Source organism: Ambystoma mexicanum, chromosome 9, assembly GCF_040938575.1.
Source record: "Ambystoma mexicanum isolate Mex_15411 chromosome 9, UKY_AmexF1_1, whole genome shotgun sequence".
NCBI lineage: Eukaryota > Metazoa > Chordata > Amphibia > Caudata > Ambystomatidae > Ambystoma > Ambystoma mexicanum.
The window spans coordinates 1,056,180,158-1,056,192,769 of NC_090931.1; positions in this window are offsets into that span (position 1 = coordinate 1,056,180,158).

Consider the following 12,612-nt stretch of genomic DNA (forward strand, 5'->3'; position numbering starts at 1 on the left):
GAAATGGGGAAATACCGCCCCGCCAACCTTGGAATGGGGCGGTATTTCCCCATTCCACCATGGCGGACTCGTTACAACACCGGCACCAACCATGGTGCTACTAGCACCATGGTTTAGCACCGGGGTTGTAATGAGGGCCATAATCCAGGAGACCATCAACCTTGCACAGGCAAATATAACCATGACTGCGGGACCACAAACAGCGGGCGAAACACAGATTACAGCAGAATTCACACACCTAGAACCAATCACAGAAGAAACTTTCACCACACTGATCAAGGACATCAATTTTGCAGGATCCCCAAGGGACCCCTGACATCTTCAAATGAATCCTCAACCACAGAACCCTGGAGATACACTTCCGGAACCGAATGAACCTATCACTTAAAAGAGGAATAGTGCCTTCCTCCTTCAAATCAGCATACATTATACCACTGAAATAGAATCTGAAAGTGCAGAAGATCCGAGCAACTACAGACCGATATCCAACCTGCCCTACCCAGCAAAGGTCCTGGAGAACCACCCGTACAAAATCCTTCTTAAACACACTAAAACAAACAGAATAATCGATGGGTCACAAGTTGGCTTCAGACCAATGAGAGGATCAGAATCAGCACTTCTATCAATATGGGACGAACTGAAAATAAATGCAGACAAAGATACCAAATCTGCCCTCATACTATTGGACATATCACCAGCATTTGATACAATCAGCCACACAACACTGATAAAAAGATTGATGGAATGTGGCATACATGAATGCACTAAATTGGCTTACCTCATTCCTAAAAAAACGGAAAGAACCTACCTAAGTAGTTAAGGGGGGGCTCTTTTTTCCAATGTAACATTTTTCACAGGTGCGAACGCCCCCTGGTTGTCCTTATCCCTCCCCCTTTTTGATATGGGTTTGATTTCTTTTTGATATGGACTTTGATATCAATTAATTTCTGATATCAAAATGTTTCAATATCAAATTTTATATCGATTTGATATCTGTTTTGTATAAACAGATATATAAAGTGTGTTTGTGTACTTTGTTACGGTTATGATATATATATTAAAATGATATAAAGTGTATATCAAAATATTTTTAATATGGGAGAGTGCGTGTGGTTGTTGCTTGGTCAAGGGCAAAGTGAGTTGTGAGGAGTTAGACGGCGAGTGTTAGGGTTTGGTGATGCGGTGATGACGCAGGCGTGGGTTGGACCAAACTGATGTCATCCTTTTACATAGATTTGATATAATTGTACAACAGATTTTATATAAAACTTTATATTTATATAAACTATATATTATTTTGATTCTTCAAAAAAAAAGGCCAATATTAACATATCGGATATTATTTAATATATAATATTGTTTGGTATATAAAAAGGATATAAAATATGTTTTATATAAAAAAATACAATTTGATATCAACATATCGGTTATTTTTTATATCGCAATTATTTTTTCATATCGACATTTTGTATATCAACATTTTTCGAAATCCCAATTTCTTCATATCAAAATATCAGAATTTTTTTATATCGCAATAATTTGTTGATATCAAAATGTCTCCATATTAAAATAATACCTTTTATCTAAGCTTTATATAAAATTTGATTGAAAGGGCCGGCTTAAGACCACGATGGTGAGAGAAGGAGGGTCAGACAACCTGGATAAATATACCGCTCAGCGATGGGCTGGAAAACACTTCGCTTTTTGAGCCTTTCAGGGCCGATTCCGGCAACAACTATTATGAACAGCTGCAATCAAGCTGCAAATACCACTAGGAAGTCCCAGGATAGTTATACCCCATATTATTTCATGGAAAATGATGATCTGGAGATTGTCCAGGACCTGTTCACGGATCATGAGAGCGGGAGCTCTGCGATGACATGGCTAAATTTGCTGTTGACATCAGCCGGCTCTTACTGTCCCGGCTATGGGGGATGCTGTTGGAGATTGTATTTAAAACATTAAGGAACATGTGCCCATAACAAATGCTAATCTGGGAATGGCGAGCTGGAATGGTGATGACGTGATCATGGAGCAACCAGCCATGGGGGATGGTGGGTCTGGAGACAGTGGATATGAATCTATAGTTCTGCAGGCAGATGCGGTAATGACGCCAGAGCCTGATCACACCCTATTGCAGCGGCAGAAAAAACGAGAGGTAAGCACACCGGGTATTGGACAACCTGCTATCCAGTAGGTATGCTCTAAAGTGGGCCTATGTATTTTATAAGGCATAAGAAGTAGCCGCAGTTAAAACTATGCATATTTGTTTTGCTTACAGCCTTTAACTGATAAAGTGGATGGCGGTGAGAAGAACCAGGCTGTAACAGAAACTTTATTTATTGTGTTTGCTGTTCAAGCCAAATTGAAAATACAGGGGGTTCTGAAAATATTTTGTGTAAGACCTGTGTTTCACTAATGGAAATCGATAGCATTAAAGGTGACACACCCACAACAGCTGTGACCTAGATCGATGTTATGGCAATTAATGCATTAAGGCCATTGTTGTGAAAATATGTTTAAAATAACACTTTCACAGATGGTGCTCAGGACACAAAATTGATAATCCTCAACACTATGCTCATGAGTGTTTAGAAAAAGCTTACGCAGATAATTCGATACGTAAAGTCTGTCACATGCTGAGCTCTGAACGCATTGTAGAAATGATGTGGTTGACAGAGTCGTTAACACATCTAAGGGTCGGCATAGGGTCTGAGTGATGCGTATCTAAAACAGTGTGGCTGTACAAAGAACGAATAACCCCATTTTGAAAATGAAGCAATTTCAACAGGGGTGTTCGCTGTGTGTTAGAAGCATTATCGAGAAAACAGTTTGTAAGTGGAGGGGACAAAGTAGATCAAAAATAGTATGGTAGAGCAATCTGCATGGAGCCCCGTAAACTGACCTATGAGGACTGATTGTTTTCATATATATTTACGCATATTTACAGGAAATAAAAAATGAACACTTGCTGTGATCAATTGAATGTGAAACCAGCATTTGGATGTTTCCAGCGATTATTGCTGGATCTACTTAAAGCGCTGTCTGCTATATGTCTAAGGATGATGTGGTATCTGGAAGCACTAAAGGTGATATACAGAAGGAAATGTAACAATCTTCTATGCATTGCAAACATCTGCTTCAACATCAATCACCCACTAACGGATAACTACTGGCAAAAGCATCACCAGTGGAACACACGTGAGTAAACATAGCCAACCTGCAACAGAGCTTTCGATGCGTTAAAGGCCAATCACTGTTTGACAGAGAACTTTATGAATTTGTGTCCACTGTCTCTCTATTATGTATGTATGCCTATCAACGTGGTGAATGACAGGCTGTTTATGAGGTAATTGATGATATATCGAAATGTGTATTGGAGAGGATTGTTGTACAACATTTGATAACCCATGTTATTTGATATGCAGAAAACCTGAATAAAATTGTCATTCTAAATGCAAATAAAAAGCTGTTGTTTTATAAAACATGACTGTGTCTTTATGTTGAATGGTTTACTGTGGTCAAACACACCCTACATAAAATGGGTAGAAATATACAACGAGATAAAAGCCTTCAAGATTTTACAACAATGTATGTGAAAAGAAAAAAGTCAACGTTTGAAAATAACAGAATGCTATAGTGTGCATAAAAAAGACCCATTAATAGTTGACGCATAATAAAGAGTCAGGCCATTTTATGATTTTATTTATAAAAACAGATATACCTAATCCAGAAAGGAAAAATACAAGTATAAACATTTTTTATTTATAAAAAAGATATACGTAATACAGAAAGGAAAAATAAAAGTGAAAAAACAATTTAAGGCAAATAAAAATAAACATGAAGATACAGATACCTGAAATCCAAGACTTTCACTTGTGATTTGTAAAAATATTTTATTCACAAAAAGATATACTTAATACAGAAAGGAAAAATTAAGGTGTAAAAACAATATAAGGCAAAAAAAAACAAACATGTAGATTCAAATACCCAAAATCCCAGCTGTGAATTGCGTGTTAGCGATAATTATCAAAATATTTAATAGCCATAGGGATGTGTCAACCCATCTGCCTGTTCTTCTATCAATCAGAACACTGAGCGTCTTTTGTAGAGTGATGGTGCTAATCTCCCACTGTTTTTTATTGCCCACTATATGTGTAACACGCAGCGCCATGTATAAAAGACTGCACCAGATCTTTTAAATTGTCAAAATGTATTTGGACTGTGTTGTTAACATTTAACGTTATACCTTTTACTTTCATGTTGGCGGTTCCTATATATGTGCGATAGGCGTATGTTTTGGGCCCCGCATTTACGAACTCCACAATATATTAGTCAGGAGCTAGCTTAGAAGGTAGATCCCCTAGATAATTGCCGGTGGCCAGGTTAGGAACCCGGGGCAGCTGACAAAAATAATGCTATCAGTGTCGTGATCAGAACCCGTTCTTGTAACTGCTCCATTACAGCAGACAGTTTTAAGCGGGCATGAGCGGTTGTGAATGCTGCTATGAATATGTTGTCTGAAGTTGTTGGATATTCTGTGGTATAGGGCCAACACAGACAGGCAGTTTCATCATCTATGAACATGCAGCTGCTCACGTCGTAAGAATTATCATTTAGATAGGCGTGAAGCACATCGGGGTCTGTAATGATGGCTGTATTGGACAAATTAACTATTTGTACAAAATTACTACACAATGAATTAAGGTATACTTTTGGCAACAGCCGCTGAACAGGGTTGTCCTCAATGCACTCCATACGTAAGCATATGCCCTGGTGTTTATAATAAACATCAATGTAGGTCTGTTTAGCGGCATCGTCCACAAACTCGACTGGAAAACCAGAGCCCCCCTGATTCTGTTGTAGGAACATGGAAACATATTCACAGAAGAGTTTGAGGGTGACTGGTTTAAAATGCCATATTTCATGTATGCGCCCTAGGTGATATCCCTTTTTCAGAGCCACCTGTAACTCGATTGTACACCAAGTGCTGGTCAGGCGTCTCTCCGCATCCGTGTGTTCACAGCGGGGCTGTTTTTTCTCGATGCATCTACAGCAGAGTGGAAACATTAGTTTACTGTTGCACCTATAGGGCAACACGGGTATGTAGAGACCTCGGTGGATAGACCTTGCACCTGATTAGACCAAAATATTGGTCTATGTTACCAAAATGATTACAGACGATCTCTGGTGTCCCACCGGGTAGGGTTTGTCATTATACAAAGAGGGATAAGACTGGTAAAATCCAGGTAGTGTATCTGCTCCATCTCTGAGACGCTATGGTATAACTTTAAACCATGTGTACAACCCCCGTATAGAGCGTCTCACGTGTTCAGGTGCTCGGCTCGATTAATTTCTTTAAGAAAACAGCACACATCGGGATTGTTTTGCACCATGTTGTGCCACTCATGTTTCCAGATGGTGACGGCGCGAACACCCCAACCAGCTAGAAATGTATTTTTTCAGCAGAGTGCGTCTATATAACTCTTCATAAGTAGTACCCGTTAAAGTGTTGAAGCCACCGGAGGGGTAGCAGTCGTGACAGCCGTGATAAAAGCATCCGTTAAACTCATAGGCTGTTTTCACCCCTTGAACCACTGCATAACCTTCTGACCACTATTGCCTGTAGCATTTTTCAGCACTGCCGGTTAGGGCGTGCTGTATAGAGAGTTTCTTTGTTTTTGAGATGTATAAGAGCCACAGAATAGCTGGTGTGGAATAACTTTTTTGTCGACCGTGATATGAATCATGGGGCAGTAGTGCAATTGTTTTAGATTTTAGATAGAGTTGTTTGTAGATCTGCAACTAGCCAGGGTGATACTTTGAAAAGGATTGATGTATGACACGTGTACCCCACCCTTTATAAGTGTTTCATGACACGTCATTTGAATGACCGTCCCTAAAAAAGTTATACGCCTGTCTTAAAATGTTGACATATTCTTGACAGTAGGCTCCTAACTCCTGGCGAAAGTCAAACACATCGCGTTCATTCGCCTTGTTGCAGGCCATAAACTGCTCTTTTTCATCAGGGGTCCTTTATTGAACCATGTATTGATCCGGGGGTGGGAAGGGCTGATGTATTCTTGTCTGCAGTCTTGTCTGTGTTAAAAAGATGGGGAAAGGAACCCTTTGGAAGCTTGCTGAGTTTCATGGGCAAAAAGTTCAAGGAGTGAATAAAGTGTATCTGTAGAGCTACCACAAAGATCGCCAGAAGCTTGGCACCCTGGGTGATAAGTTTCACTTTAATTTTTCCCCGAACCAATTGTCTCAACACAAAGTAACCATCGTTGGATTTGGAGTCATGGGCAAAAAAGGTGTAACCCTTCAATTTACTTGTTTTGCTCACAAAGTCAGCCACAGAGGTGTCCTCTGTAAACTCCCTATAGCTGTGCCTGGTTAAATGTCTGGCATAGATATAGTTTGGCTGGTGGGTTATGTTTTCTTGGCAGGCCACCATGCCATATATGAAGCAGCTCATGGTTTTATTCTGCGGTCTCCCTGCCATCATGTAGCACAGGTGTTCAGCTGTATTGGCAAGGGAAGCTTTGCACATGCTTCAACGCAGCCCTGTACAGCCATGACTCTCTAGAAGAAATGTTTGGCACACTGGACAATCAACACGCGGCTCACACACGACAGCCCCTAACGCCACCTTCTGAATATGTGTGTCTAGACAGCCCCGAGGTCTTGTGAATGTGCGACACCAGGGCATTTTGTGGGTTCTTGCTTATTCGTTTGGCATTCTTCTCTCAGACACAACCAACAGTGGTATTGGCAACTGGGTCTATGTTTGTTAGTGGAATTGTGGTGACAATGCTGACAGAGATATTTAGCCCCCAAAAAACCTTCTATATTCAATACACTGTAGAAATGGTTTGCGTGGTGTAAAACATATAAAGTGTTTTTGGGTGTTTTAGCCGTTAGCGGGAAATACCTCCACACACCATTGTTAAAATAGAATATCTTGATGGGTCTATTAAAACACTCCTCAAAGAGCTTCAGTGTACAAGACCTACCGGCGTGTCTGTTGGGAGTCCTAACTCTGTGTGCACTTGCAAAGCTTTTGCATGTAAATCGGCATCTGTTATGCTGTGCAGTTCGATTAAACCTATAAGACTAGACACCACGCATAGATTTAAGGGCCTGTGATCAAAATGTAATAACCACCAGGCTTTAGCTTGTATGATGTGGTTGTGCAGAACCTGGCGTAAAGACTTATAAGCACCGCCGGAGCGTGGTCTGACAACTAGTGCCACGAATTTCAGCAGGGCAGAGCACAAAATGTGGGTCTTACCCTGGCAAAGTCTCTGCAAACTCTCCCAAAACTGAAACACGCAAAAAGTATCACAATGTGATCACCCTGTAAACAAGGGTCTGTTTAAACCCTCAGCATCCATTCATATTTGAATGAAATCATTAGAGCCGACAGTTTCCAATATTTGGCAAACTAGCGTTTCCACCGCCTCTGTTATTACTGTTATCCATGTCTTAGGTATTGTAAGTGATTCAGGTTTACGAATCGAAATTCCTCATAATGCTCCATGGCGTAAATGTTTTATGACGTCTTTGATAAGCCTGCACCCTTTCCCAATACACCCGTGGATCGGGTGTCTGGAGCGGTGACAGCATCGGTGTGGTAGTTTGATCATGTCGGGCTATAACCAATCAAGCCTTTTTCAAGATTTTAAATAGTCGACGTCTGTACGCTCGAGATCTGGCCCATTTTAAGTTTTGGTTTCTGTTTTTTAGGGTTCTGTTAAAACAGATGGCCGCCAATGCTTTGAACAACTACCCTGTCTGTAACAATGTTGCCACCATTGTCTGTGTTTTCAGTCTCTCGGAGCAGATGTCTGTGGGGGTTTGTTCGTGAGTGGTTTTTGTTTTTTAATAGGGAGGGTTTGCCGGGTGTCGCTAGTTGCTAAGCATGACTTTTGGGGTGCGCTTGACACGTCTGATATTAGGGGTGTTTCTGGAGCTTTTGCTAGGTCCCACAAATGCTTGTGGAAAACCGGCTTGACAGGCTGTTAGTGCATTGTGTGTAAGACCCTGGGTCTTGTCTACCACTGTAGAGAGGTGCGGTTCTATGAGTGTTTTACAAGCTGCATCGCTTGACCCTTCCCCGACTAATGCTGTGTGTTGAACAACCATGCCATCATCTGGCGTAATATTGATCTGTAGCCGGTGATTTCCCCACACAACGGCACTGTCAAGACCTTAATATAACCCAAAAGGTGTTTTACTAGCGTCAAAACAGTCGCCTCTACATTTTCAAAAGCATTCCGAATCATAGACTGCACAACTCACTTCTTTTTATAGTGGTGTTTTAAACTTTTGACGATGTTCAGTACATTTTTTAAATTATTTTTAACATGTTTTTTGTGTGTGCTTGTTCTATTGAATAACTGCTTCACGCTCACACGTAACTGTATCTGAAATGTTCATGATCCTACAAACATCCCCCATACCCTGATCAGCCTCATCTTGAGTGTCTGTATGACTATCCAAAATTAGAATGGGCTCATCGCTCGATGTTTCAACAGGTGTATTGGTGTTAGTGTATGATGTTGATGGATGCACTGGGGGAGTAGCGAGCCGTGTTTGAACACTCTGCACCTGAACATTTGAAATACTAACAACATCTGCATTGTAGAGACCTTCATCATTCCGCACACCCCCACTTGATCATCATCAGAAATAATAACAATGTCCCCATCATTATTGACACATCCCTCCTGAACACCAACAGAAGTTCCATCTCCCACCCTGTGCACACTCCCCGCTTGAGCATCAACAAGAATATTAAAAACACCCATGCCATGAACATCATCAGTGACACTACTGGAAATATTAACATTGTGCGTTACCCCTCCATGAACATCACCAGAAATATTATCAGGGCCAACACTGCATTTGCTTCCATCCCAGTATACACAGGCATCTTGACTATCAAGGGGAGCTGTATTAATACCCCCAATATTTTGACTCATAGCCACATTGGCATGCATACCCGCTTCATCAACCATATTAACAATGCCTGCATCCGATAGAAGTGCCTCCAGAGATATAGGGTCATTACTAAACTCTGGATTCCTCTGCATATCGAATATTCACGCTTCCAATTCAGATATCGTGGCATCCGAAATAGCGGCTGTAACACCATCCCAAATATATGCCATATTGCCCATACTTACCAACAGCACTAGGTTTTTATGTATAAACCTTAGAACCACTATCAGCCCATCGGGTGAAAGCCCTAAAACTGAAATCTCATTGGGGCCTACTGCTGTATTAGATTGGGTACCTACATTTTGAACACCGTCCATGCTGGTTACGTTATTTACCCCTTTAACAACATCTACATTATTCAGCGCATATTCTGATACATTTGTCATGTCGGTGGCCATCATAATCAAATTGCTTGTCTCAACCCCCAGAGATGCAGCTCTGTTTACACACGCCACCCTCTTGACAATATTTTTCTTTAGTCCCTGTTTGCCCCCACCACCCCCCCTGTGGTTGTCTCACCCCATCCAGATCATTCTCAACATTATGCTTTGCATTTTGCAGCTTAAAACGTAGAATTTACACTATCAACCACATGAACCTGTTTCACACCGGTACTGTCTTGTGATTGCATACTTTTAAAGGAGGCCTGTCGCCTGGGACCGGCACCCGATCTGTCTGAAAATGAACGCCCACTGGCATACTGCAACCAGGTGTTTGAATGTTTAAATGGACGGTAATATCCATCAGAGCCCTCGAGCCCCGCAGAGCTGAGGGAATAACTCCATAATCAGAGTTTAGAACCGGAGCATTCCCTATTTTACTCGAGGGTCACCGCCGTGTTAAACGCTGGCTTGAGTCGGTAGAACCCTTTGGAATAGCGGCCATGACTGGACCCCTGGTTGTAGAATCATGTGTCTGTCCATTTTCAAGTTGCTCAGGCACACGGTTCAGCGCTGGAACAGTACAATAGTCATTAACAACCTTTGGGGCCTTACTGCCTTTATCGCTCAATGACCCACCAGACACTCCAGCGGGCAATGTAAATACTCCAGAACCAACAGGGCCTGTTGATGAATTCGCAAAAGAACTCTGCAGCATTTGCCCCCCAGACACTCCAGCAGGCGTAGCAAACACGCCAGATACAACCGGGCCCGGTGTTGAATTTACAAAAGAACTCTGCAGTGTGTGCCCCACAGACACACCAAAGGGTGTAGCAAACATGCCAGATCCAAGTGGGCCCGTTGATGAATTCACCAGCGAACTCTCCGGCATATGCCCCACCAGATCTATTGGGCTTTACCGCTGTAACAACACTATCAGACCCTGCTAGGGAGAATTCTCAGGAATGGCTAATTTCCCTTACATACAGAGTCCCTCAGCAGCTTTGCTGGATTTCTAGGATTTCTTTTTTTCACCTGGTAAGAGTGTGAGCCCTTTTTTCCCACTCTTACATGTGTTTTGCTGTGTGTGTTTAACATTTTTGTGTTCATAGACTGTGGAGCCTCACCTACTTCACAGGCATCATCTTTTTACTGTGTGTTACAGAGCACCTTCAGGGCAGTGACACAGGGTTGTCTTTTAAACTTCCCAACTCAGATTCCATTTTCTGGGACTGACTACTGTCTCCCAGAACATGTAAAGATGCCATTGACTTTATTAGTGTTTTTAAATCCATAGACCCAGTACAAACCATCTTACATGGAGTACTGGAAAGGGTTAATACTTATCCCTTTTTGTCTGTTTCTCTTGGAGCATTGTTTTGCTCCCTTTTCATCAAGACTTGGCTGGTGGCAGTAGTAACTACCCTATTTTTCCTACCGCGGTTACCTTAAATAACCTTGGTATTGTTTTGGGTTATCTTGGTAGCCTCGAACTTAAACCCGCTAGACCATATCAGTTTTTATACGGTTCCGGCTGGGTTTATACGCCATTTCTTTTTGAAAATGTCTTTTTCGTGTTTTTCTCTGCGCGCCAAACCAGATTTGGTTCCTTTGTTCACCGTCTCTTCGTGGGCTTCTACACAGAAGCCCTTCTTAGGTGCCTGAAAGTCTGGGTAGGCAGGATGTGAGGGAGGGGTTTTAGGACCCCTGCCATGGGTTCCCTTGGTAACCCAAGTCGCACTCCTGTTTGATTGGCTAGGTGACTGTCCAGCCAGGACAGCCACCCTGCTTTGTGATTGACAGCTAGGCTGTGTGAATGGGGGAAAACTGCATAAAAAGCAGGTCTCTAGGTCTGGAAAGGCAGAGTCACCACTGGAACGAAAGAACCGATGAGGAGCTGACAGAAGAGGACCCCTACTACGATTGAACCCACCCGGTGAAGCCCTGCTGCAGGTCCGAATCCTCGAATTCCAAAGACAGAGAAGATCCTCCCGGAATCTTCTTCCCCTGAGCTGATGGGACCAACCAGTTTGCCCAAACTGCAAGCCAGGACTCCCTCCTCTGGTCGTATTTGCTGTACAGAGCTACAGTGGGCCGGATAGCTAGGAAGGTCGGACCCTGGTTGGGTTTTAAGGAGCGCACCTTTTATTCATTGCTTTGCTCTGCTGCTGGTTTCTTCCCTGGGCCGTGCAGGACCCTCCAGTCTTCCTACTTCATGTCAGTCCGACAGTCGCTTCAGGAACCGTAAGCCTGCATGAACTGCCAGGAATGTCCGCCTCAGCTACAGCTTCTTCTCCATTTAAAGGGACTGTGCAAATCCGGTTATTCGTTTCGTCCAGCCATGGTGAATGTGTGTGAGACCTTTCACCAATCCAAGGGCTTGTCCTTCTCTACTCTTTAAACTAACTTTTCTGCCGACCAACTTCGTCCGGAACTCTTGGCAAAAGACTTAACCGCGAACTACCCAGAACTGTGTGATCTTGAGCAAAAGACTTTTGTCCTATTGACTTTGGCGCTAAGCCTATTTGATTTGATTCCATCACTGTAGTTCCTCTTTCTAGATTGCCCTGCTTACTTACATGTTGGTGGTGCTCAATTTCTGCCTAACTTTGTCTTTCCCTCCCTTTTTAATTACTAGAGTGCCATTTTGCTCCCACTTCATTTTGTGAGCTTAACTTGTCTGGAAACTATTGGGAGTGGTGTGGTGTATTAAGAGTGTGATTTTCGAACTGCTTTACTTTAGTGAAATGTTATACAACTGATGTGTAAATAAAGGTGTGTTCTTTTACTCAGAAACCTTGAGTCAGTGTTTGCTTGAATCATAGTAATTGCTGTCCTTTGTGTAACTATTGATACTGCTCACTTGCTCTTGAGATAAGTCTGGCTGCTCAGCCATCGCTACCACTTTTACTGTGCAGTACAGGCTTGTACCAAAGGTGAATTTGTACTGTCACTTGTAGTCTTAATTGTGTGTGGTGTTCCCAAAGGGTACTGCATTTAATTATGCCACAGACCCCATTCATGGGTCGTGGAAACATTCCAAATGTGCTGAAACGTGCAAAACAGACCCCGTCCCAGCACCCTCAAAAGCCCAAGTAGAAACAGGTTGCATCATTCCATTCACCTCGGGACATCCAAGATTTGTTGAACTGACTGCCAAAACTGCCATCCCCGCTCCATACTGCCATCCAAGATTTGCTGAATCACTCGCTCTATAATTCACATC